This window comes from Oryzias latipes, chromosome 12 (assembly GCF_002234675.1).
Source record: "Oryzias latipes chromosome 12, ASM223467v1".
In the NCBI taxonomy this organism is placed as follows: domain Eukaryota; kingdom Metazoa; phylum Chordata; class Actinopteri; order Beloniformes; family Adrianichthyidae; genus Oryzias; species Oryzias latipes.
Genome location: NC_019870.2, coordinates 9,307,096 through 9,313,095, shown reverse-complemented (window position 1 = coordinate 9,313,095; position 6,000 = coordinate 9,307,096).

Sequence of the window (6,000 nt, the reverse complement as noted above, 5' to 3'; positions counted from 1 at the left end):
ACTTTCGGGTAACAAAACCCCCTTTACGGAGCCCACAGGTGGAAGCCGGGGAGGAGGGAGGGGCGAAGAATGAGCGCTGAAGGTAAGAAAGAGAATGAACAACTGCGCACCTGGGCTTAAATAGGACGCTGAGCAGGTGAGTGAATTGACTGAACCGCCCTAGGGTAGTAACCTGTAAAACACTGCCGAGTGCCTGCCCGAAATACGACAAGTCGCCATATCAAAAATATCAAGTTGAGTTAAACTAAAGTTAAAAAAAACTACAAAGTTAAACTCTTAAGACCTGTTGTCCACATGCACGGACATCACATTTTTGGTTATACAGTATTTCCACAGTAATACATTTGGCTGACGTTACTGGCCTGTATTTAACGTGCGATATTAAAGTCCTATTATCTTTTACGCACCCAGGTGAGTGGCAGAAACAACTGCATTCAGGAAATATTTTGTGGTTTTACCCTGACAGCAACCGTAATCCTATCCATAACCCTTCCTCTAGGTCCGTATTTAAAATATTACATGCGTATACACACTTTCAATACATTTTCCACAACTGGGGCCCTGTGACTATGTGTTTAGAGGGTTACCTCGAAAATTAGCTCAGGTCTCAAGAGGTAAAGGGCTTAAAAAGGCGTGCCATGCCAGTGCCTCCTAATTGGAACATAAAACCTATAGCTAAGATCTTTATTCTAGATCTTCACACAGTCATCTTTGACAATATCCATCATTGGTTGTATTCAAAAGACTCTTTAAGTGTTTATTTAGTTCAATCCAGGCGATGAGGTTTGCTTCTTTTTTCGACTTGGTAGTCTATTGATGGCATTGAAGTCAGAATGATAGGAGAGGTTTTCTTAAAGCTCAAAGTAAGCCCGCCTAAAACACCTGTTAGTCTTATGTGAAGTGTGACGGTATCATTGTCTTTTAAGAACGAAGTTTCGATTGCCAGGCTGATGCTTTGACGTCACCCTAAAGAGTTTTTCTTTCTCATTCTTCAGGCGCCTTCTTTCAGCTGTTCCAGGGCTCTTCCCAACCATTACAAACATGAAACAACCATGACGGAACAATGATGGAAGACCGCCCAGGGACTTCCTGTGATGACTGTGTTTGCATTAGCACGGTGATGTTACATGTGGTTGCATGAGCTGCTGCAACAACAAAGGACAACCAGGAACAGCCTGAAAACAGTTGATCTGAAACGTGTGACGCAAAGAACCTCCTACTCGCTTATCTTCCAATAGCATCAAGTTCAGAATGACTCAAAGCCATGCTCAAAGTAAATAAACTAAAAACATGACTATTAATGAAGAGTGTTTAGAAACATTTCTACTGCTAATTTGTCAGAAACATGCATCAACTTTGGAAGCAAACAGTGCAAATCTATCAAACTTTGGAGTCAATGATGCATGGGTGGCACTGATGTAAGGTCTCAGACTGAGACAAGAAGCAGTCCAACTTCTCTGTGTGTCAACAAGGTGAGCTCATGGTAAGTCCCTGATTCTCCCATGTCAGACAGACAGAAAAACACACTCTCTCAGGCTCAGGCAGTCCAGTCCCGGGCCTTTTCTTTTAAGAGGCTTCTAATCCTGGTTGGCCCGCGGCCTGACGTCACAGGGGCCTCCTCCCCACCCCTCAGTCTGCTGATGTACTGTACCACACTCTCATTTCCTCCGCAGCTTCCAAAAAAACCAATCACTGCTGCAGACCCTGTGTCCTCTGACGTCTGAGCATCTGACTAAAGCGGAACGCCTCTTCTGGCTGTGCAGAGGGAGTTAAAATTTGACAAAAAAGGAGGTGCGGACTGAATTTGTGGGCTGGCGTGAGGAAGGAGCAGCCAAACAAGCTCCCTCTCCTTTTCCTCTCCGCTTTTCCCCACCTCATCCCCCCACATGTCTCTCTCAGCTGTGTCACGTGACCGGGAAGCGTGGCTCCCCTCCATTTCCCCTCCTGACAGAAAGGAAATATTCTAACAGAGGGGGCCGGCGTTGGGCTCTGTTACGTCGCGGGTTAAAAATAACTGGCATATTTAAGCTGCTGAGGAATCCCAGGGCAGGCAGAGGCTGGACAGCTTGCCGCCCGGCAGGAGCTCTCCCCTTCCTCTCCGTCTCCTTCTCCTCTCTATCTTCACACAAAACCTGCAACACGATCACTACTCCTCACCTCAGCCACATTTCCTGTGCGAGGGGATGTCCAGCAGTATAACACCATGTGATGAAAGCCAGCATGCTCTGCCACAACTTTAAAAAGCCATGGAGGCTTGGCTTGGATTTAAAACAACATGGCCTCTCTGTTTCTGACCACATTCGCACACATTCCATCACACTTGAACTGTCGGCCAATCCATCGTTTATCATGTCAGATTAACAGATGCAGACTTTTGTGTTGAAAGTCTGAGGAGACTTCGATCACTGCAATGGTCCTGATGTGAAGATCTGCTCCGTAAGTTCATGTTTGGACCAAAGCACCAGGTGCTTCTTTGTAAAGTTCAGCTAGATGCTTTATATCCACAAAGGAATCTCACCCAACATACTAGACAAACACTCCTGATTGAAGATGACTTTAAAACTGCAACTACAGTCTAATGTAATTTCAAATCTTCATAACTAAAAGCAACTTCATTCTTCTGTTTGAAACCAAATTCGTAAAAAGGGTGCAAAACACACTCTAAATTTTGTCCTAGAGTAGACTTTGATGCAAAAACACAAGATGAAGTGATGCTACGGTGACCTTATAACTGTGATAAAAACCCATCTTTTAAGGTCAAATTTGTTCACCTAACTAAATCTCTGGAGAGCCCAGGGAGGAGTTTATTTAATACTTCTTGTGAAAGTAAAACATCCTTTACCCAACAGAGGTTCCGCTTCTGGCTGTTAACCCAGGCTTAACAGAAGTATGTGTGTTTAAATATGTTCCACATGTAAATATATAAATATACATCTAGATACAGAACTAAATGATGCCATTATAATTACTCATTATCATAAATAGACATATTTGCACTTAAAAAAACAATACATGGTGCATTGAATCCAATAAATATTAAGTTGATACTGACCTTTCATGCCCCTGGTTGTGCACAGTCTATCAACACATAAGGTAGTACAGATGTTTTTCTAATAAAAAAAAAACTGTGTTACTCTGTAAAATTGTGATATTCAACTTTGGAGTGAATGCTAACAGATTTGGTTGCAGAAAATGCCCTCCAGCTTTCATGACTTCCAGCTCCACTTAGCTTTGTTCTTAAATGTGCTTCAATCAGGAAGTGAAAGGGTTGCTCCTTGGTTTAAAGCAGTAGTTTTCACTCTTACTCCTTAAGATCTACCATTAAGCGTCCATGTTTTCTCTTCTGCTCTTTAACTGGAGCAGGTGTGTTCAGTTAAACACAAGATTTAGCCAATCAGCAGTGAGTTTATAGCTACAAAGAAGGCTGGACTTCACACTTTAAGGACTGAGTTTGAAGATCACAGGTGTTAAACTTCACCCATCAAGGTTTGATTTCCTTATTTTCTGACAAACCCTTCGCTTGTAGATTCTAATGATCCAGTCCAATTACCCATTTCTCAATAAGAGGACTGAAATCTGTCATAGCAGTTTTTTTTTTTAAATTAAACTCAGCATATATAAATCTTGTAACTTTCCACTTAGTAAGGGTAAAGCTCTTTTATGACGATTTGCTGACAAATAAATTTCCCTAACAATGAGTTTTTAGGCAGGATTTCTTTGAACATAACTTGTCTTGTTACTGTTACTTTTAATTTTCTGGGACAGGAAATGATAACTTTTAACTGAAACCAGGAGTGCTAGAGTGTGACAAACTCAGGAAATAGTTCAGGTAGGCCCACAGTGGGTGTATTACTGCATGGATGATTCAAAGATAAATAATCCAAAATCTTGTCTGAGCCTTAGTGCTTTTCTGGCATTCCTTTGTGCTGGGTGACACATTTCCTAAAATCCTGAATAATTGTTATTAGATCTGAAATGAAGTGGAGAAAAGGGGGAACACATTGAATCAACAAAGCTTGACTCAGCTTTCAAGAATTAAGGAAGGAATGAAAGCTATTTTTTAATTACTGAACAGCATCTGGAAGAGAGCACAGAAAACCTCAATATCTGGAGTTATGATCCGCTGATGCTCATAGTCACTTGGTTGCCCGCCAGGATGGGGAACTCGACTAAGGGACACCAGTGGAATCAATTAGGGAAAAGCTAAAACGCATATCAAATGTGTAGTTAGTTTCTTCGTTATTCAATCTATTTTATCAGAACTCACACCTGCATTACTGGATAAAAAGTATATATATTTGGTTTAATTGTTCCCCTGTGTTGTGAGTTCCACTACATTCCTGCAGCCAAGATCAACACCTGACCTCACCTTAAAAAATAGTTACCGTTGTGAAAGTGAGTGCTCATTTTAATCTGGCTTTCATGAAAACATCCTGAGGACACTTGCTGAAATGCGCGGGGAAAGTATCACACATCTGCGACATCGAATAAACCCTTTAACATTGGAGATCGATGCCTAAATATCACACACTCATTGACGTACCGTAACTCTTGGACCATTGATGCGATCAAGGTGACTCTGATTCTGACATGGAGAAAAGCGGCTGTTCACATCGGCTTTGGACCGATATGAACTTTAACGGCGTAAATCCGCTTGAATTAGGCTAATTCTTCTTCTTTCACAGTAGTTGAAAGAATGTAAAGTTCCGGAGTTCAATGGTCAATACAAGCCTTTGACTTCCGGACTGAAACACATTTAAAAACCAAAAGGGAGTCAGCCAAACACAGTTAACCAAGTAACCAACTCATTTTCACTCTAGTGTAAAATAATCCAACTTTAAAACAAATTATAACTTTCACTGCATTTACAGTTAGATGTCATTTAACAGCCATACTCAAGTTAGATTTGAATTATAACAACTTTGCTATTATATTGGGTTAAAAAATGTAAAAAAAAAAAAAAGGGAACTTGACAGGCAAGTCCAAATCCTCAGCTGTTGAAAATTCAATAATCAGACTTTTTTGTCAAAACCTTTGAAACTTTTTTTATGATAAAATAAAATGGTTTTAAATGAGCATTTTGCACAGAAAACAGATCCATCCTCTTTCATTGGTTTGTGCCAGGATAAAACACATGCACTTCCTGTTTGAGACATTTTACCAAAAGACTTGGTATATTGGGTTATCTTATTTTTCTGAGTATAAGGTACCATTTTTTGCACAGTTTGGCCAAGGGTGCGACTTATACTCAGGAGCATGGTCTCATGAACCCAGACATGAAGACATGCTTTTGTAGAGCTTTTCAAAATAACCAAACCTGAACTCTCAATGTCATCCGTGTCTTTAATGCATTGTAAATGGGATATACAGTCAAAGCTTTCGTGTAGCGATGAGGCTAAAGACTTGATGGTAGCTCCTCCCACATTTGACAGAAGTTTATGAACACAGTTTTGGACAAGCATTAAGCATTGAATTTGACACATGTCATAATAGTTAGCGGACAAAAGTGTGGCTTATATTCCAGAGTGACTTGTAAATGTTTTTTCGTCTTTGTCATGCATTTATGCATTCTGGTCCTGCAACTTTAAATATACTGAAGTAATCTTTTAGTGGAATTACCTGTTTTATTTTTAAACAATATTAAGTCTTTTACACCTGGGAGGCATTCCAGAAAGCAGGTTATGTGGGTTACCAAGGTAAGTTTGAGGCTAAGGAAGCGGATAACCTCAGCTTTTGGTTCCAAAAACAGAGGTATGTTTCAGGGTCTGCTTAGTTCCCATAGCAACTCATGCTCTGAACATAACCTGGTCTGGAGCAGGTTTAGTTGAAGGTTAGTTTGTTTTCAGAGAGGTGAAGGAGCATGGCGTGTCCATTTGAAGATGATTTAGTGGATGAAGAAGCTCAGATGAGAGCTTCTTTCCACCGTGAGAGGGTGATAAGACCACGTATGGATGTTGTAAAGATAAACATTTTTGCATTAATCTAACTTAATTATTTGCT